At 44.1% G+C, this 22,033-nt stretch overlaps 1 protein-coding gene across 4 annotated transcripts in view; it reads right to left on the bottom strand.

Annotated features, from left to right (window-relative positions):
- The window catches only part of l3mbtl2 (L3MBTL histone methyl-lysine binding protein 2), a 116,048-nt gene that overhangs the window by 16,497 nt on the left and 77,518 nt on the right, over positions 1-22,033 (bottom strand). For all 4 annotated transcript variants that reach the window (XR_010958752.1, XR_010958754.1, XR_010958753.1 and 1 more), the window contains exons 18-21: positions 19,318-19,410; positions 17,174-17,282; positions 15,671-15,776; positions 3,035-3,142 (exon numbers count right to left, since the gene is read on the bottom strand). The gene's annotated coding sequence lies outside the window, so the exon portion shown is untranslated. The remainder of the gene's footprint in view (positions 1-3,034; positions 3,143-15,670; positions 15,777-17,173; positions 17,283-19,317; positions 19,411-22,033) is intronic.

Genomic DNA, 22,033 nt, shown 5'->3' with positions numbered 1-22,033 from the left:
ACATAAATACTGTGGCTACAAGAGCAGGTCAGAGGCTGGGTATTCTGCAGCGAGTGACTCACCTCCTGACTCCCCAAAGACTTTCCACCATCTACAAGGCACAAGTCAGGAGTGTGATGGAATACTCTCCACTTGCCTGGATAAGTGCAGCTCCAACAACACTCAAGAAGCTCGACACCGTCCAGGACAAAGCAGCCCACTTAACTGGCACCTCATCCACCACACTAAACATTCACTCCCTCCACCGGCGCACTGTGGCTGCAGTGTACACCATCTACAAGATACACTGCAGCAACTCGCCAAGGCTTTTTCAATAGCGCCTCCCAAATCGGTGACCTCTATCACCTAGAAGGACAAGGACAGCAGGCACATGGGAACACCACCACCTGCACGTTCCCCTCCAAGTCACACACCATCCCGACTTGGAAATATATCGCTGTTCCTCCATTGTCGCTGGGTCAAAATCCTGGAACTCCCTTCCTAACAGCACTGTGGGAGAACCTTCACCACACGGACTGCAGCGGTTCAAGAAGGCGGCTCACCACCACCTTCTCAAGGGCAATTAGGGATGGGCAATAAATGCCGGCCTCGCCAGTGACGCCCACATCTCATGAACGAATAAAAAAAAAGTACTGCTTCCTGTGAATTATTACCTTTCAACTCTTGCCATGATTTTTCCTGCTCAGTGTAACCTTTACCATTGGGCGTTCTTCTCTAACATATGCTTGGAATTCCTAATCTGGTAGCAGGGTCTGGAACATACCTTCCCAGCTAGTTTACCATTCTAAGATATCTTTGTATTTCTTTTTGTGTAGCCTCAATTTTGGATAAGTACCTGAGGAAGAATTTGATAAAGGGATATGACAGGATTTGTGAGATGATATTTCTTAGACACGGGGAAGCAGCCACGTAGACTGTAATGATCTTTTCCGGTCTTGTATATTCCCAAGTCACCTTCTTGCCATCAGGTTTTGTGCCTTGACCTGTGATGGGGTCTCCTATGAAAGTGAGTTAGACTCACATTGAACACCCACTTGCTTTTGTTGAGGTTTTGGTTGCTCTTCCTGACTTTTTCTAGCCCTTGTCCAAGTTTGGCATCATGTTCCTGCTGAATGATTCCGAGTTTGAAGAACCACAGTCACTCAGATAGGCTTAAGGACCTTGGTCTATTTACTTTAGAGCAGCGTAGACTTAGAGGTGACCTGATAGAGGTTTATAAAGTAATTAAAGGGCTGTGTAGCGAGCCTATTGATAGATTATTCCAGTTTAACAGATTGGGGAGGACCAGGGGATATGAGTTTAAAGTATGGAAGAGTAGGAATAGACTGGATGTTAGGCAGTTCTTCTATTCCCAGAGAGTAGTGAGCCTCTGGAAAAGATTGTGGTGGGTGGTGACTCTATGTATGCCTTCATATTGGTTCTTGACTGGGGCAGAGATTGTATCATACAGAAGGTAAGTGTCTTTATAGCTAACACTTGGTCCATGTGATCGCCTGGACTGGTTTTGATCGACTGTGGGGGGGTCGGAGAAGAATTTTCCAGAGTATCTTTCTCCCTTGTTGGCCCTGGATTTTTTTTTTCTCCGTCTTTTGCCTCTCCCAGGAGATTACATGGATGTGGGGGGAGGGAGAGATGGTCATGATCCTCCAGTCATCATGAGTGTGGGGTAGGCTTGATGGACCAGCAGGTCTTCTCCTGCCCAATTTTTATGTTCGTATGAACGAATCCCCAAACAACAATGCGATGCTTGCTCACGAGAGGTGGCAGTGCACTTTGGGTGTGGATGGAACTGGAAGTTCACACAATGCTTTCACCCAAGCTCGCAATTGCATTATAAAATATAATTGTTACTGGTAGAGGGGTGAGCCAAACAATTGATCCCAAGCCTACAAATTATATATAGAGAAGCTCAAGTTTTACAAAGAGGAACTTAATTAAGGTATTTAAATAGTAAATGGTATTGTTAAGGTAAATACACAATATTACCTCAAAACAAGCCAAGAAAAATGGACCAGGAGGCACAAATCGAATTAAACGAAAAAGTAAATTTAACACAAATCTCAGGAAGGACTGCTTTACTCAAAGAGCAATAAATATTTGCATGACAGACATCTAGGTGCTGAATGATACAATGATGCATTCCAACTGGAACATGGAGTTAGTGAAACCTAACAAAGGATGCGTTGAGTTTGCATCAAGGCACAGGTGGCAAAATCCACTGGATGCATCTAAATTGGAAAATACTGCAGCTCAAGCAAACTCTGATGTACTTTCTTCCTGCGTGGGTAATTTGTATTGTTCTCTCTGTACAGTCTTCAAATTCCATGGATTAAGACATGCATGATACCAGAACTAAGAGGTTATAACTATCAGGAAAGACTGAACAGGCTGGGGCTCATTTCTCTAGGAAAGAGAAGGCTGAGGGGTGACCTAATAGAGGTCTTCAAAATTACGAAGGGGTTCGATAGTGTAGACGTAGAGAAGATGTTTGCTCTTGTGGGGGCAGTCCAAAAACTAGGGATCATAAATATAAGATAGCAACTAATGAATCCAATAAGGAATTCAGGAGAAACTTCATCACCCAGAGAGTGCTTAGAACATGGAACTTGTTACCACATGGAGTAATTCTGGCGAATAGCATAGATGCATTTAAGGCAAAGCTAGATAAGTACGTGAGGGGGAAATGAATAGAAGGTTATGCAGATGGGGTTGGAGGAGGCTTGTGTGGAGCATAAACACCAGTATCGACAGTTGGGCCGAATGGCCTGCTTCTGTGCTGTAAATTCTATGTAATTCTATGTGTGTCCCCGTTTGGTTTGTGTACAAACACTAAGGAGCCAAGCTATTTAATGGGATCACCAATTTTTGTAATCGACTGCAGTGATTCCAGAGCCTTTAATTCTATTCTGAGTATATCTTTCAGGGAAGAGAGTTCCTTTGTATAAGTTACAACTACTGCAGTGCGTTGTCTAACCATTTCATAATATGTTACCTGGGCAAACCATCAAGATCTGGAACAAATTATTATACTCACTGAAGAGTGAAGCTGAGGCTTCTTAGTTTCCCCCTGGTATAGACGTCTCAACAGCATCCACAGCCAACATTTGCTTCACCAGCTGCAGTCTTTCACATTCCTCGAGCCCTAGTGTGGTTAGACATCAGTGGAAGGAATGATAAGTAACATATTATGTTGCTGTGTTTTACATTTCACTGTCATTACATGCTGGCCAATCACCAGTATATCACAAGCAGAACATACTTTCAATTTAAGGAATGACGGTCTCATGGTTTTGGTAATTTTTGTACATTACATGTTCTTATATCCTATGATATTAACGCTATATCCCACACCTAGCTTCAGAGGCATGACACATCTATTAAGACTCATGGGTACCATCCATGTCTTGGAATGCTGCTCCTAACAGCATCCACTGTATTCGCAGAAAACCCCTTCTCCTAATCACCACATTTGAGTGCATTTTTTAAAATGTATTTGGTGGTAATTTGCATACACTGACAAAAATTATTTTTTTGTCCCCTTGTACTGAAGGGGTGCTTTGATCCCCATCGGCCTCAATTATTACGTTGCTGATGAATTTTCACTTTATTCACAAAAAAAAGGCTGACTAGTTGAGTTAATTCCCAAAGAATAGAACCAGAGAAAAGATACAGCACAGAAGGGGGCCATTTGGCCCATCGTGTCCACGCCGGCTCGAAGAACAACCAGGTGCCCATTCTAATCCCACCTTCCAGCACCCAGTCCGTAGCCCTGCAGCTTACAGCACTTTAGGTGCAGGTCCAGGTACTTTTTAAAAAGAGTTGAGGGTCCCTGCCTCTACCACCAATTCGGGCAGTGAATTCCATACACCCACCACCCTCTGGGTAAAAAAAGTTTTTCCTCATGTCCCCTCTAATCCTTCCGCCAATCAGCTTAAATCTATGTCCTCTGGTTCTTGAACTCTCCGCTAGGGGAAACAGGTACTTCCTGTCTACTCTATCTGGGCCCCTCATAATTTTGTACACCTCAATCAAGTCTCCCCTCAGCCTCCTCTGCTCCAAGGAAAACAACCCCAAGCCTGTCCAATCTCTCCTCGTAGCTGCAATTTTCAAGTCCTGGCAACATTCTTGTAAATCTTCTCCGCACTCTCTCCAGAGCAATTACGTCCTTCCTGTAATGTGGTGACCAGAACTGCGCACAATACTCCAGCTGTGGCCTTACCAGCGTCTTATACAGTTCCATCATTACATCCCTGCTTTTGTATTCTATACCTCGGCTAATAACGGAGAGCATTCCGTATGCCCTCTTCACAACCTTATCTACCTGTACTGCCACCTTCCCTGCCACAGGGACCTGTGCACATGCACTCCAAGGTCTCTCACTCCCTCTACCCCTCTAAATATATTCCCGTTTACTGCATATTCCCTTTTACGGTTTGCCCTCCCTAAGTGCATTACCTTACACTTCTCCAGGTTGAACTCCATTTGCCACTTTTCCGCCCACTCCACCAACCCATTGATATCTTCTTAGAGTCTACAGCTATCCTCTTCATTATCAACTACACAGCCAATTTTTGTGTTGTCTGCAAATTTGCCAATCATGCCCTCTATATTCAAGTCCAAATCATTAATATATACCACAAACAGCAAGGGACCCAACACTGAGCCCTGTGGCACACCACTGGAAACGGGTTTCCATTCGCAAAGACATCCATCGACTTTTACCCTTTATTTCCTTGTTACTGAGCCAATTTTGGATCCAATTCTCCACATTTCCCTGTATCCCATGGGCTTCTACCTTTCTGACTAGTCTGCCATGTGGGACCTTGTCAAATGCCTTACTAAAATCCACGTAGTCAACATCCACTGCACTACCCTCATCAATCCTCCTGGTCATTTCCTCAAAGAATTTAATCAGATTTGTAAGGCATGACCTTCCCTGAACAAATCCATGCTTACTATCCCTGATTAAACCATGCCTTTTTCCAAGTGACAGAATCAATAATGACAGATAGGATAAACTAATAGTTTGCCCACCACCGAGGTAAGACTGACCGGCCTATAATTGTTCGACCTTTCCCTCGTACCCTTTTTTAAAAATGGTACTACGTTTGCAGTCTTCCTACCTCCCCTGTATCTAGTGTGGATTGGAAAATGATCCTCAGAGCATCTGCTATTTCCTCCCTGGCTTCCTTCAATAGCCTAGGAAACAATCCATCCGGCCCTGGTGACTTATCAACTTTCAAGGATTCCAGTCCCTCTAGTACTTCCTCTCTCGTTATGTTTACCTTATCCAATATTTCACACCTCTCTTCTCTAACTACTATGTCCGGAACATCCCTTTCCTTTGTGAATACGGAGACAAAATATTCATTTAAAACCCTACCCACGTCCTCTGATTCTACACACAAGTTACCCTTATCATCCCTGATAGGTCCCACCTTTTCCTTAGCTATCCTCTTGTTCTTAATGTACTGATAAAACATCTTTGGGTTTTCTTTAATCTTACTAGCTAATATTTTTTCATGGACTCTCTTTGCTTTCCTTATTTCCTTTTTTACGTCATCCCTGTACTTTCTATACTCCTCTAGGCTTTCTGCAGTATTTAGTTTTCTGTGAAAGTCATAAGCTTTCTTTTTCTGCTTTATCTTGCCCCATATACTGCTAGACAACCAGGGGGCTCTAAATTTGGCAGTGCCACCCTTTTTCTTTGAGGGGACGTGTCTGCATTGGTACCTGTAGAATTTCACTTTTTAGTGCCTCCCACTGATTTCTCCTCAAGTAGTTGTGTTCAGTCCACTTCTGCCAAATCACCTCTTCGTTCTGTAAAATTTACCTTCCCCCAATTTAAAATGTTTACTCCTGATTTAACTCTGTCCTTTTCCATAATAATGCTAAAACTAACTGAATTGTGGTCACTATCCCCAATGTGGTCACCCACTGTCACTTCACCCACTTGCCCATCTTCATTTCCCAGGACTAAATCTAGAATTGCATCCCCTCTTGGTGGGCTTGTCACGTACTGACTAAAAAAGTTCTCCTGGACACCGATCAAGAATTTTGCACCCTCTGTGCCCCTCACACTGTTTGAATCCCAGTTGATAGTAGGGGACTTCAACTACCCTAACATTATTGCCCTCTTATTTTTGCACTCAGAAATTTGCCTACATATTTGTTCTTCTATCTCCCTTTCGCTATTCGGGGGTCTATAGTACAATCCTAGTAGTGTGACTGCCCCTTTTTTATTTCTTAGCTCAACCCACATGGCCTCGATTGATGATCCATTTAGCATATCATCCCTTCTCACAACTGTAATTGATTCTTTAACCAATAATGCTATCCCCCCTCCTTTTTTTTAAAATCACCCACTCAATCCTACCTGAAAACACTATATCCAGGGATATTGAGCTGCCAGTTATCCCCCTCTTTAAGCCAGGCTTCCGTGAAAGCAATGATATCATGCTGTCATGTGTCTATCTGTGCCCTTAGCTCATCTGCTTTGTTTGTAATACTCCTTGCATTGAAGTATATACCCTTTAACCCCATCAAATTCCTGTGCTGAACACTATTTAACATTTGCTTCTTTTGCCTTTGAATTGCTAACGACATCACGAACTGCTTTTCTACTTCCTGTTTCCTGGTCTGAATTTGTCCTATCTGTACCTGCCCTTTGGTTCCCATCCCCCTGCCATATTAGTTTAAACCCTCCCCAACAGAACTAGCAAATGCCCCTGCGAGGATACTGGTCCCGGTTTTGCTTGGGTGCAACCCGTCCAGCTTGTACAGGTCCCGCCTTTCCCAGAATCGGTCCCAATGCCTCAGGAATTTAAACCCTTCCCTCCTACACCATCTCTCAAGCCACGCATTTATCTGGTCTATTCTCCTATTTCTGCTCTCGCTAGCACGTGGCACTGGGAGTAATCCTGAGATTACTACCTTAGAGCTCCTGCTTTTTAATTTATTTCTTAACTCCCTATATTCTGCTTGCAGGACATCATCCCTTTTTTTAACCAATGTCATTGGTACAGATATGGACCACGACCTCTGGCTGTTCACCCTCCCCCTTCAGAATGTCCTGCAGCCGCTCCGTGACATCCTTGACCCTAGCACTAGGGAGGCAACATACCATCCTGGAGTCACATCTGCGGCCGCAGAAACGCCTATCTGTTCCCCTTATGATGAAATCCCCTATCACTATTGCTCTCCCATTCTTTTTCCTCCCCTCCTGTGCAGCTGAGTCACCCGTGGTGCCACGGTCTTGGCTCTTGCTGCTTTCCCCCGATAAGCCATCTCCCCAACAATATTCATGCGGAATATCTGTTTGAGAGGGAGATGGCCCCAGGGGACTCCTGTTCTACCTGCCGAGTCCTTTTACTCTGCCTGGTGGTCACCCATTTCCTTTCTGCCTGCGTAATCTTTACCTGCGGTGTGACCACCTCACTGAACGTGCTATCCACGATAATCGCAGCATCGTGGATGCTCCACAGTGAATCCACCCACAGCTCCAGCTCCAAAATGCGGTTAGCCAGTAGTTGCAGCTCGACACACTTCCTGCACATACGGTCACCAGGGACACTGGTAGTCTCCATGACTTCCCACATAGCACAGGAGGAGCATATCACGGGTGCGAGCTCTGCTGCCATGACTTGCCTTAGATTAAGCTCATTAGTTACTCCCTTTAAGGAGTTTACTCCTTTAAATTACTCATAATTTAGAGAATGTTAACTACACCAGTGACCTTGATTCACTTAAAAAAAAACGCTACTTGCTATAAGACCTGCAGACCTTCCCTTTCTTTTTACTTTAGTTACTGCACTGTAGAATAGTAGAAATACTCACCTGAACCTACTTACCAATCAGCTGCCTCCCCTGTGCCACGTCACTTTTTCACTGGTGACGTTACCTCTGGAACTCCGCCACTGCTCCCGGCGAGGGTCTCGGCACAGGCCTCTTCGCCGCCGCTCCCGGCGAGGGTCTCGGCGCAGGCCTCTTCGCCGCCGCTCCCGGCGAGGGTCTCGGCGCAGGCCTCTTCGTCGCCGCTCCCGGCGAGGGTCTCGGCGCAGGCCTCTTCGTTGCCGCTCCCGGCGAGGGTCTCGGCGCAGGCCTCTTCGCCGCCGCTCCCGGCGAGGGTCTCGGCACAGGCCTCTTCGCCGCCGCTCCCGGCGAGGGTCTCGGCACAGGCCTCTTCGCCGCCGCTCCCGGCGAGGGTCTCGGCGCAGGCCTCTCCGCCGCCTCGCCGCTTTTAAACTTGGTGCCGCTCTGGTGCTCCCTCCAGTCCGCCGGTTCTGAGAGGAGGTTCATGAGAATTCAACATCATCTCATCCTCTCATCTTTTCACCTGTGACTTGGAGATTTTAGCTGCTCTACAAATACCTTTTTGTAATCTTGATTCAGTGTCTGAATAGTCTCTTTAATTGTACCTGATTTTATCCTGCCGACTATCAAATCTCTGATTAAATTCTCTAAATCACATGGTTTAGAAAAACTTATTCTGTCACGTGAGTCAATGCTTTCAGGTAATCCACATACCCCAGTATTAAAACTATTCTCTTACTATGGTTGTACAGGTTATAATGGGCTGCAAAACACTCATAGAACACATCAAGCTTGTTCTATTGCTTCTCAAAAGGATGGGTTTGATTTGCTCAAAGAGCATTTGGAAACTTAGCGTACATGATTGGAAACTTCGATTAAACTTCACCAATTACATTCAGAAACAGGGAACACGAACAGCCTTTTTCTCAGTGGCAGTCAGGTACAAACTGGAAACCTATTCCCACCGTTACCAACTTTCATGTTCATCGACTCACAGACTCAAAAGAGGTCACCTGGTTAGAACATTCACGAATGAGAAAGGGCCATCCGGCCTATCAAAAAACACCGCGTCCAATCCCCTAACTCTCTCACCTGAACAACCAACTGCACATTAACATCCTTAATGTTTTTATCACCACTATCGCACTGGCAGATTATTCCCAATATTTATTCCCCTTTGGGTAAAGAAATTCTTTTTAATATTGATTTCAAATTTAATTTTCACTCATTTAAATTTGTGTCTTCTGTTCATACTTGCAATAATTGGGATTTACCATTTATTTAACTTTTATACACCTCAAAACAGTACTGTTCTTTAGATCGGAGCTTTTCTAAACTCATCTCCTTTATACTTGTAATCTTTTTGCTCTTCACTGCACTCTCCAATTTTTGCACCTTTTTTCTATTGTAGTGACCATAACTGAACACAGTATTCCAGGGGTGGTCTCAGCATTAACCTCTGCACACCTATACTTTATGGCTTTGGCTATACATGCCAACATAATGTTGCCTATTTGACCTAAGCTGAGTTTCTGACCCCATATCCTCTCCATCACCAAGACTGCCTATTTCCACCACTGCCATATCACCCTTCTCTGCTCCAGCCTCAACTGATCTGCTACTGAAACCCTCATCAAAGCTTTTGTTACCTCTAGACTCAACTTTCTGATGCTCCCCTGGCTGGCCTCCCATCTTCCATCCTCCATAAACCTAAGCTCATCCAAATCTCGATTGCCCATAACCGAAATCGCACCAGGTCCCGTTTACCCAACACCCCTTTGCGTGCTGTCCTACATTGGCTCCCAGTCCACCAACTCCTCAATTTTATTATTCTCCTCTTCATGTTCAAATCCCTCCATTGCCTCACCCCTCCCCATCTATGTAACCCCCTCCAGCCCTACAACCATCCAAGAACTCTACGTTCTTCCAACTCTGGCCTCTTGTACAGCCCCCACTTCCTTTGCCCCACCACTGGCCGTGCCTTCAGCTGCCTCGGCCCTAAGCTCTGGAATTCCCTCCCTAAACCTCTCTACCCCTCCTTTAAGACGCTCCACAGAAACTACCTCTTTGGCCAAGCTTTTGGTCACCTGTCCTAATGTTTCCTTCTTTGGTTCGGTGTCAATTTTTGTCTGATTACGCTCCTGTGAAGCAACTTGGGATGTTTTTATTACGTTAAAGGCGCAATATAAATGCAAGTTGTTGTTATTGACATTATGTTCTTAACCTCCGCCCCTCGAGCCTACTCCGCCATTCAATAAGATCATGGCTGATCTTTGGCCTCAACTCCACTTCCCCATATCCCTTGAATCTATCCAAAAATCTATCTATCTTAGTCTTGAATATATTCAATGACTGAGCATCCACAGCCCTCTGGGGTAGAGAATTCCAAAGATTCATAACCCTCTGCGTGAAGAAATGCCTCCTCATCTCAGTCTTAAATGGCCGACCCCTTATCCTGAGACTATGCCCCCTAGTTTTAGACTCGCCAGCCAGGGGAAACAACCTCTCAGTATCTACCCTGTCAAGCCCACTCAGAATCTTACATGTTTCAATGAGATCACCTCTCATTCTTCTAAACTCCAGGGAGTATAGGCCCATTCTACTCAATCTCTCCTCAAAGGACAACCCTCTCATCCTAGGAATTAATCTGGTGAACCTTTGTTGCACCCCCTCTAAGGCAAGTATATCCTTCCTTAGATAAGGTGATCAAAACTGTACACAGTATTCCAGGTGTGGTCTCACCAGAGCCCCGCAGAATTGTAGCAAGACTTCCTTACTCTTGTACTCCAACCCCCTTGCAATAAATGTAAGGAATCTTACAACACCAGGTTATAGTCCAACTGTTTTATTTGAAAATCACAAGCTTTCGGAGGCTTTCTCCTTCATCAGGTGAGCGACGAAGGAGAAAGCCTTCGAAAGCTTGTGATTTTCAAATAAAACAGTTGGACTATAATCTGGTGTTGTCAGATTCCTTACATTTGTCAACCCCAGTCCATCACCGGCATCTCCACATCCTTGCAATAAAGGCCAAGATGCCATTTGCCTTCCTAATTGCTTGCTGTACCTGCATGCTAACTCTTTGTGTTTCTTGTACCAGGACACACAAGTCTTTCTGAACACCAACATCTAATCATTTCTTACCGTTTTAAAAAAAAAATTCTGCTTTTCTATTCTTCCTACCAAAGTGAATAACTTCACATTTCCCCACATTATACTCTACCTGCCACCTTCTTGCTCACTCTCTTAACCTGTCTATATCCCTTTGCAGACTTTGTCTCCTCCTCACAGCTTACTTTCCCACTTAGCTTTGTATCATCAGCAAACTTGGCTACATTACACTCGGTCCCTTCATCTAAGTCATTAATATAGATTGTAAATAGCTGTGGATGGGAGCAGGAAGTTACAAATGGACATTGGGAGGGCGAACAGCCAGCTGTCGTGGTGCACATAGGCACCAACGATATAGGTAAAAAAGGGGTTGAGGTCCTAAAAGCAGAATATAGGGAGTTAGGAGGTAAATTAAAAAATAGGACCTCAAAGGTAGTAATCTCAGGATTGCTGCCAGTGCCACGTGCTAGTCAGAGTAGAAATAGGAGGATATTTCAAATGAATACGTGGCTAGAGGAATGGTGCAAGGGGGAGGGATTCAAATTCCTGGGACACTGGAAACGGTTCTGGGGGAGGTGGGACCAGTACAAACCGGACGGTCTGCACCTGGGCAGGGCCGGGACCGCTGTCCTAGGAGGAGTGTTTGCTAGTGCTGTTGGGGAGGGTTTAAACTAAAGTGGCAGGGGGTTGGGAACCTGAGCAGGGAGAGAGAGGAAAGCGTAACAGGAAGGGACAGAAGGTATGGAGTAATAGGTAAAGTGTTAAAAAAGGAAAAAGCAGGAACTAAGCGTCACAAAACAGATTTGAAAGTTCTTTATCTGAATGCACGTAGCATTCGTAATAAAATGGACGAGTTAACGGCACAAATAACTACGTATGGGTATGATCTTGTGGCCATTACAGAAACATGGCTGCAGGGTGACAACGACTGGGAATTAAATATGCCAGGGTATTTAACAATCAGGAAGGACAGGCAGGAAGGAAGGGGAGGTGGGGTGGCTATGTTAATAAAGGAAGGAATCACTGTAATACAGAGAAATGATATTGGGACAAAGCATCAAGATAATGAAACAGTTTGGGTGGAGATAAGGAATAATAAGGGAAAAAAAACATTAGTGGGCGTAGTATATATGCCTCCTAATAGTTGCAACTCTGCTGGAAGAAGTATTAATCAGGAGATAGTCGGGGCATGTAATAAGGGAACAGCCATAATTATGGGGGATTTTAATTATCATATTAACTGGACAAATCAAATTGGGCAGAGCAGCCTTGAGGACGAGTTCATTGAGTGCATCAGGGATGGATTTCTTGAGCAGTATGTAACTGATCCTACAAGGGGGCAGGCAACCTTGGACCTGGTCCTGTGTAATGAGTCAGGATTAATTAATAATGTCCTAGTTAAGGATCCCCTTGGAACGAGCGACCACAACATGGTTGAATTCCATATCCAATTAGAGGGTGAGAAGGTTGATTCTCAAACAAGCGTACTGAGCTTGAATAAAGGAGACTATGATGGTATGAGAGCGGAATTGATTAAAGTGGACTGGGAAAATAGATTAAAGGGTAAGACGGTACATGAGCAGTGGTGTTCATTTAGGGAGTTATTTTACAACTTTCAAAATAAATATATTCCACTGAGGAAAAAAGGGTGTAAAAGAAATGACAGCCATCCGTGGCTAAGTAAAGAAATCAAGGATAGTATCCGACTAAAAACAAGGACATATAAGGTAGCCAAACTTAGTGGGAGGATAGAAGATTGGGAATTCTTCAAAAGACAGCAAAAAGTAACTAAAGGATTGATTAAGAAAGGGAAGTTAGATTATGAAAAGAAATTAGCAAAAAATATAAAAACAGATAGCAAGAGTTTCTATAGTTATATAAAAAGAAAAAGGGTGGCTAAGGCAAACATAGGTCCCTTAGAGGATGAGACCGGGAAATTAATGGTGGGAAACATGGAGATGGCAAAAATGCTGAACAAATATTTTGTTTCAGTCTTTACAGTAGAGGACACTAAGAATATCCCAACACTGGACAAACAGGGGACTCTCGGGGGGGAGGAGCTAAATACGATTAAAATCACTCAAGAGATGGTACTCAGTAAAATAATGGGACTCAAGGCGGATAAATCCCCTGGACCTGATGGCTTCCATCCTAGGGTCTTGAGGGAAGTGGCAGTAGGGATTGTGGATGCTTTGGTGATAGTTTTCCAAAATTCCCTGGACTCAGGAGAGGTCCCGGCAGATTGGAAAACTGCTAATGTAACACCGTTATTTAAAAAGGGTAGTAGGCAGAAGGCTGGAAATTATAGGCCAGTTAGCTTAACATCTGTGGTGGGTAAAATTTTGGAGTCTATTATTAAGGAGACAGTAACGGAACATTTAGATAAGCATAATTTAATAGGACAAAGTCAGCATGGCTTTATGAAGGGGAAGTCATGTCTGACAAATTTGCTTGAGTTCTTCGAGGATATAACGTATAGGGTGGATAAAGGGGAACCAGTGGACATAGTGTATTTAGACTTCCAGAAGGCATTCGACAAGGTGCCACATAAAAGATTATTACTTAAGATAAAAAATCACGGGATTGGGGGTAATATTCTGGCATGGGTGGAGGATTGGTTATCGAACAGGAAGCAGAGAGTTGGGATAAATGGTTCATTTTCGGACTGGCAACCAGTAACCAGTGGTGTTCCACAGGGGTCGGTGCTGGGTCCCCAACTCTTTACAATCTATATTAACGATTTGGAGGAGGGGACCGAGTGCAACATATCAAAATTTGCAGATGATACAAAGATGGGAGGGAAAGTAGAGAGTGAGGAGGACATAAAAAACCTGCAAGGGGATATAGACAGGCTGGGTAAGTGGGCGGAGATTTGGCAGATGCAATATAATATTGGAAAATGTGAGGTTATGCACTTTGGCAGGAAAAATCAGAGAGCAAGTTATTTTCTTAATGGCGAGAGACTGGAAAGTACTGCAGTACAAAGGGATCTGGGGGTCCTAGTGCAAGAAAATCAAAAAGTTGGTATGCAGGTGCAGCAGGTGATCAAGAAAGCCAACGGAATGTTGGCTTTTATTGCTAGGGGGATAGAATATAAAAACAAGGAGGTATTGCTGCAGTTATATAAGGTATTGGTGAGACCGCACCTGGAATACTGCATACAGTTTTGGTCTCCATACTTAAGAAAAGACATACTTGCTCTCGAGGCAGTACAAAGAAGGTTCACTCGGTTAATCCCGGGGATGAGGGGGCGGACATATGAGGAGAGGTTGAGTAGATTGGGACTCTACTCATTGGAGTTCAGAAGAATGAGAGGCGATCTTATTGAAACATATAAGATTGTGAAGGGTCTTGATCGGGTGGATGCAGTAAGGATGTTCCCAAAGATGGGTGAAACTAGAACTAGGGGGCATAATCTTAGAATAAGGGGCTGCTCTTTCAAAACTGAGATGAGGAGAAACTTCTTCACTCAGAGGGTGGTAGGTCTGTGGAATTTGCTGCCCCAGGAAGCTGTGGAAGCTACATCATTAGATAAATTTAAAACAGAAATAGACAGTTTCCTAGAAGTAAAGGGAATTAGGGGTTATGGGGAGCGGGCAGGAAATTGGACATGAAGCTGAGTTCGGATCGGTCAATGCCCTGTGGGTGGCGGAGAGGGCCCAGGGGCTATGTGGCCGGGTCCTGCTCCGACTTCTTGTGTTCTTTAGATTTGTGGTTGGGATCAGATCAGCCATGATCTTATTGAATGGCGGAGCAGGCTCGAGGGGCCGATTGGCCTACTCCTGCTCCAATTTCTTATGTTCTTATGTTCTTATGACATAGGCAGACTAAGTGAGTGGGCAAAACTGTGGTAAACGGAGTTCAATGCGGGGAAATATGGGGGCATCCACTTTGGATCAAAGAAAGACAAATCGGAATATTTTCTTAACGGTGAGAGACTAAGAACTGTGGAGGAGCAAAGGGGTTTAGGTGTCCATGAACACAAATCACTAAAACCAAGTGGACAGATACAAAAAGGCAAATGGGATGTTGGCCTTTATCTCAAGGGGGCTGCAATACAAAGGAGAGGAAGATTTTGCCATTTGTGAATTCTCTGCCAACATCATGGAAGGCCCACATTAGAAATGTAGAGAGCCTTGGTCAGATCTCATCTGGAGTACTGGTTCAGTTTTGGGCACCGCACTTCACGAAGGATACATTGGCCTTAGAGAGGGTACAGTGCAGATTCACCAGAATGTTACTGGGCTGAAAAGGTTAAATTACGAGGACAGGTTGCAGAAACTTGTATCCTCTTCAGTTTAGACGCTTGAAGGGTGATCTAATCAAGGTGTTGAAAATGACAAAAGGATCCAATAGGCTAGATACAGAGAAACTATTTCCTCTGGTGAGAGAGTCCAGAACAAAGAGGCTCAATCTTAAAATTAGAGCTACGCAATTCAGGAGTAAAATCAGGAAACACTTTTCCACACAAAGTGTAATGGAGATCTGGAATTCTCCCCCCCAAAAGGCTGTGGATGCTGGGGGTTAATTGAAATTTTCAAGACTTAGATTGATATATTTTTGTTAGGTAAGGGGTTCACGGGATATGGATCAACAGCAAGTGAATGGATTTGAGGTCAGCCATGATCTGATTGAATGGCAGAACAGACTTGAGGGGCTGAATGGCCTATTCCTGTTCCAATGTTCCTAGTGCTTTCACAAAGAGAAAACAGGGTAGGGGGAGATCACCCAGCAAGTCACTCCAGCTCACCTTTTAGCAGCTGGATCTACATGCATCACAAAGATCCAAGAGCAGGCTCCCTGAAGCTCTCTCAGCTGGGGAATAATTTCCAGCGCATGGTGAAGAACATCCTCTCCTTAAAAAAAGGAAATAAGACAAAGTGCTAAAGTCACAACAAGTCATTCGGAATAGAATCACAGAGTGCAGGAGGAGGCCATTCGGCCCATCGTGCCTGTACCGGCTGTTTGAAAGAGCTACCCATTAGTCCCACTCCTCTGCTCTTTCTCCATAGCCCTGCAAATTTTTCCTTCTTAACTACAGAAGCAATTCCCTTTTGAAAGTTACTATTAAATCTGCTTCACCCACTCTTTCAGGCAGTACATTCCAGATCATAACAACTCGCTGAGTCAAAAAAAATTCTCCATCTCCCCCCGTGGCTTTTTTGTCAAATCCCCACATAATTTTGACCACCACTATCAAATCTGCCCTTAACCTTCTCTGCCCTAAGGAGACAATCCCAGCTTCTCCAGATAACAAACCCCTGATCCCAGGTATCATTCTAGTAAATCTCCTCTGCACCCTCTCTCGGAGGTCTTGATGTCCTTTCTAAAGTGTGGTGCCCAGAATTGGAGACAATACTCCAGCTGAGGTCTAACCAGTGATTTGAAAAGGTTTAGCATAACTTCCTTACTTTTATACTCTATGCCTCCAATTATAAAGCTAAGGATCCCATATTTTTTTTTTTAAAAAACAGCTTTATCAACTTGTCCTGCCACCTTCAAAGACTTGTGTATGTGTTTGAACCCCAGGTCTCTCTGTTCCTGCACCCCCTTTAAAATTGTACCATTTAGTTTATATTGCCTCTCCTCATTTTTCCTTCCAAAATGCATCACTGCACTCTTCTCTGCATTAAATTTCATCTGCGATGTGTCTGCCCATTTTACCAGTCTGTCTGTCCTCCTGAAGTCTGCTACCATCCTACTCACTGTTTGCTATATTTCCAAGCTTTGTGTCATGTGAAAATTTTGGAATTATGCCCCCTATACCCAAGTCCATGTTATTAATATATATCAAAAGAAGCAGTGGTCCTAATACCAATGCCTGGGGATACCACTGTATAATTCCATCCAGTGTGAAAAACAACCGTTCACCACTACTCTCTGCTTTCTGTCTAGAAGCCAAATTCGTATTCATGCTGCCACTGTCCCTTTAATCACATGGGCTTCAATTTTGCTAACAAGTCTATTATGTGGCACTTCATCAAACACCTTCTGAAAGTCCATGTACACAACATCAACCACATTACCCTCTCCATTGGATACGAGAGATGATACAAGAGAGTCCCCAATTGATACATATCACCTGCATACAATTAACACTAATTGATATAAATCACATGGATACAACTAACAAAATCAAGTTAGTCAGGCATGATTTGCCTTTAACAAGTCTTATGTTGGCTGCCATGTTCTTTCAAGTGACAAATAATTTTATTGACTCTAGAATTTCCCCCACTGACTGGCCTGTAGTTACCTGGTTTGTCTCTCTTCCCGTTTTTGAACAGGGGTGTAACACTTGCAACCCTCCAGTCCTCTGGCACAACTCCGATATCTGAGGGGGATTGGAAGATTGTGGTCAGAGCCTGAAACAGAAAGACAGGTTAATGCATGGGCTGAGGAAGGGTTCCACCAGACAGATTAACCTTTCTCCTCCTATCAGATGCTAATTGACCTGCTGTTCATTGCCAGGCCATTTTCTGCTTTTATTTCAGATTTCCAGCATTCACAACCTTTCTTTTCAACTCTCTCCTCTCCCCCAACCCCATCCCCCTCCCCCCCCCTATACCTCACCCCCACTCCCCTCACCCCCAAAAAAGGTTGTTCTCCTTAACTTTAGTGATTTCTCTAGGTTCTCCCACCCTTCCCAATGTACACTCCCATCTTCGCTCGGAGGACAGTATTAAACATATGGTTGTACGTCAACACAAACAACTAAGCCAATTCTGTCCTCGCCTGATGTCCATACACACACTTCCCCACAAGGGGTCACTGGATAGTGATCAGAAGGAGAAACCCAAGCCGACTTTCCCTTCCCTAGCCCAAGGACGCAGAAACCAATTGCGACACCCCTGCCTGAGGTAAGTTAACTCAGCAGAGAGAGGGGATTGAACCTTGGACCTTCCTGGTCTGTATGAATTGCTGAAGAAGCTGCCTGGAGCCAGAGAGCTAGATTTCTTGTTTTCCTTTCGATTTAATTTTCTCCCTGGCCTGACAAATAGCGGCCAAGAGGACAGGTAGACAGTTAGGCATCACGCAGCTGTCCCACTGACCTTTACATTCAGCTTAAATGAAGGTGCAGGTACTGCTCAGATGTGACTGTACACCACATACACATGGTCTGGGAGTAAGTTATTCACCTACCCATTCAATTGGGGAAGAGTATGCAGGGTGGAAATGTAGGGGGTTGGGAGTCTGAGACAAGTCGTTGGGTAGTTAAAAAAAGTAAATATCAGTCAGTGTTCCTGAGGGGAGTGGGAGAAGGAAGGAGAGAGAGAGAGAGAGAGAGAGAGAGAGAGAGAGAGAACGCGCGCACAGAGAGAGCAAAAAGAGAGGATACAGTAAGAGAAAAAGATAGAGCAGATCAAGAAAGAGATATAATGCGAAGAGAGAGTGTATAGAGGGAGAGCAGAGAGAGCACAAAGAAAGAAAGCGCTGACAAAAAGAAAGAGAAAAATATAGAGAGAGAGAATGCATGAGGAGTGAAAGAGTGGAGAAAGGGAGAAGAGTGAATGCGAAGAGAAAGCATGGGAGGATAAAGAGAGAGCACTGAGAGTAAAGAAAGAGCCGAAAGAGAAAGTTATAGAAAGCGGAATGAGAGTGCAGAGAGCGTGTGGAGAGAGAACATGAGGAGCGTAAAGTAGTATAGAGAGAGTCCCATGAGGTTAGAGAGCATGTGGAGTGAGAGCAAGAGGAGAAAGAGAGGGGGGAGTGGATGGGGAGAAAGAGAGAAAGAAGAGGGAGAGATAGATGGAAAGACAAAGACAGTCCACAGCCAAACAGCCTGTCAACACTCACCATCTAGGCTCATACATGAAAAGTAACCACTTGGGCCGGGTCCAGGAGGCTCCCGCAATCCATGGAAACTTTTCCTGTGCACGAGTCACCATCTTCAGGAGAGGGAAGGCGAAAAGGAGAGGGGGGAAAAAAATGCAACAGCTTGTACTTGTCAGTGGTCCTACTGAAACTAATGGGGAAGAGGGAACTGCAGAGAGCAGGAGCTCTCAAACTGTTTTAATCTGCATTCCACCAAAAAATAATGAAATAGCCTCTCGTTCCCCACCAGCGATGGAATCTAGTGCCAGCAAGTCAGTTCAGCAGGGAACAGGGCAGCTTCTCGATGCTCAGATGATAAATCTATTTGAGGTGAGAATTGCAGTTCACAATCCAGAGGTCACACGTACAGATGCACAAATGCTGGGTGATTCTGACCATCAGCTTGAAACTGACCAGCACATTCCAGTCTGCAAAATATCCCCGACTAAACAATTAAACGGTGAAAGATCTGAACTTCTGCTTACTTAACAATTAGACCGTGTGTCCTTTCAAAAGGGACGTAGCTCCACATTGTGCATTGTCTAACATTCCCATCCTGATCAAACAGTTTTTCATCTGCCTTACCGTGACCAGTGCCATGGGAGATACACCAGTGATATAAAAACAGTACATGTAGCGCACACCTCTTGTCCGTCACACTCAGATTAATGCGTCACACTAAAATATAAAACAACAAAAGCAGTCATTTGCAATGTACAGAAAAAGTATCCCGGTAATTGAAAATACCTTAACTAACACAGAAGCCAAAATATCTGTAAACTGACTGTCTGACCTGACCAATCACACTTGAAAGAAAACCATAGGAAAAAGAGTAGGCCATTCAGCTACTCGAGCCTGTTCTGCCATTCAATGAGATCGTGGCTGATCTGAATCCTAACTCCATTCACCCGCCTTGGCTCCATATCCCTTAATACCCTCGGCTACCAAAAATCTATCGATCTCAGATTAAAATGATTAATTGAGCATCTACTGCTTTTTGTGGGAGAGAATTCCACACTTCTACCACCCTTTGTGTGAAGAAGTGTTTCCTGACTTCTCTCCTGAACGGCCTGGCTCTGATTTTGAGGTTCTGTCCCCTTTGTCCTAGACTCCCCCACCAGCGGAAAAAGTTTCCCTCCATCTACCCTATCAATTCCTTTCAAAATCCTAAAAACCTCAATCCAATCACCCCTTAACCTTCTATATTCCAGGGAATACAGGCCTAGTTTATTGAATCTCTCCTCATAATTTAACCCTTGGAGCCCTGGTAACATTCTGGTGAATCTGCACTGCACTCCTTCCAAGGCTAATATATCCTTCCTAAGGTGCAGTGCCCAAAACTGTACACAGTACTCCAGATGTGGTCTAACCAGGGCTTTGTATAGCTGTAGCAAAACTTCCTCCCCTTTATACTCTAGCCCTCTAGTTATAAAGGCTAACACTCCATTAGCTTTTTTGATTATTTTTTGTACCTACCACTGCATTTTAGTGATCTGTGTCCATGGACCCCTAAATCTCTTTGGGCCTCCACTGTTCTGAGCTATTCACCAATTAAAAAATATTTGGATCAATCCTTCTTTGGTCCAAAATGGATGACCTCACACTTACCTGCGTTGAAATCCAGCTTTGCCCACTCGCTTAATCTATCAAAGACTTTGTAATTTTTATGCTCCCGTCTACACTACTTACTATGCCACCAATCTTTGTGTCATTAGGAAATTTGGATATCTGGCTCTCTATTGTGTTATCTAAGTCATTAATAATCAGGGTTCTCGTCTGAAACCCCAAAAGCAATTAAATAAACATTGGGTGCGATCACAGTTTAGCAGCAATTAGACATCGTCACCTTAAGGGACAAAGGAGAATAAAACAATAAAAACAGGAGAATAAAGAGTGTGTGTTTCAGGTGCCGTGCTGATAGAAGATTAAGGGATGATCTAATTGAGGCGTTTAAGATGATTAAAGGGTTTGATAGTTTCTCTCTATCTACCCTATTTCCTCTGATGCGAGAGTCCAGAACAAGGGGGCATAACCTTAAAATTAGAGCCGTTCAGGGGGTAATGTCAGCAAAATTTCCTCCCCTTTATATTCTAGCCCTCTAATTATAAAGGCTAACATTCCATTAGCCTTTTTGATTATTTTTTGTACCTGACCACTGCATTTTAGTGATCTGTGTCCATGGACCCCTAAATCTCTTTGGACCTCCACTTCTTCACATAAAGGGCAGTGGAAATCTGGAACTCTCTCCCACAAAAAGCTGTTGAGGCTGGGGGTCAATTGAAAGCTTCAAAACTGAGATTGATAGATTTTTGTTGGATAAGGATATTAAGGGTTATGAAGCAAAGGCGGATAGAGTTGAGGTACAGATCAGCCATGACCTAATTGAATAGCAGAACAGCCTACTCTGATGTTTTATTGCCCTCTAGATGCTACCCAGACAATGCAGTTTCTGCAGCCTAAGGGTTAACCTGCTCCCTGCCTATTTTGCTCAGATACTAGTCTGGTGACTACTGTGCCTCTGATTCCACCACCTCCACCCTAAGGCACCTAAGCAACGTAGCTGAGATTTGGAAACGGGCAGATTGTAGGATTGTAGCAGGCAGTGGCTCCATGCCTTGATACTAAAACATGTTATGCCACTTCAATAATAAAACAGTTGGACTGACAGCGAAGCATTCACTGAATGTAAGAGGCTTTGAATTGCCATTAATGATGGAAACCCCTGAAAGCTCCGAGTGGGAAAATATTTACTTAAATCCAGTGCGTCTTCCTTCTTTTCCTCCCCCACTTAAAAACGTTTTTATTGTGAAGGAATGGAAAGCAAGGGGATGAAAAAAAAACAAGTTTGCATCTATACAGTTCCTCATTACGTCCTAAAGTGCTTCACAGCCGATGAATTACTTTTGAAGAGCAGTTACTGTTAGACAAACACAGAAAATCAATTTGTGCATGGTGAGATCCCGATAACAGCAGTGAAATGAATGACCAGCTAATCTGGATAGTGTTAGTCGAAGGAGAAAGGTTGGCCAGGACACCAAGGAGAACTCCCTACTTCTTTTCAAAAGGTGCCATGGGATCTTTCACCTCTACCTCAACACCTGGGACTCAATTTAACATCTCATCCAAACGACAGCAACTCTGACAATGCAACACTCCCCCTAAGTTTTTTTTGCTAGCCAAGGGTATTATGGGATATGGAGCTAAGGCGGGTATATGGAGTTAGGTCACAGGTCAGCCATGATCTCATTGAATGACGGAACAGCCTTGAGGGGCTGAAAGGCCTGTTCCTGTGTTCCTAAAT

Source organism: Heptranchias perlo, chromosome 40 (genome assembly GCF_035084215.1).
Source record: "Heptranchias perlo isolate sHepPer1 chromosome 40, sHepPer1.hap1, whole genome shotgun sequence".
Classification (NCBI taxonomy): domain Eukaryota; kingdom Metazoa; phylum Chordata; class Chondrichthyes; order Hexanchiformes; family Hexanchidae; genus Heptranchias; species Heptranchias perlo.
This window is presented reverse-complemented; position numbering and strand designations above follow the sequence as displayed.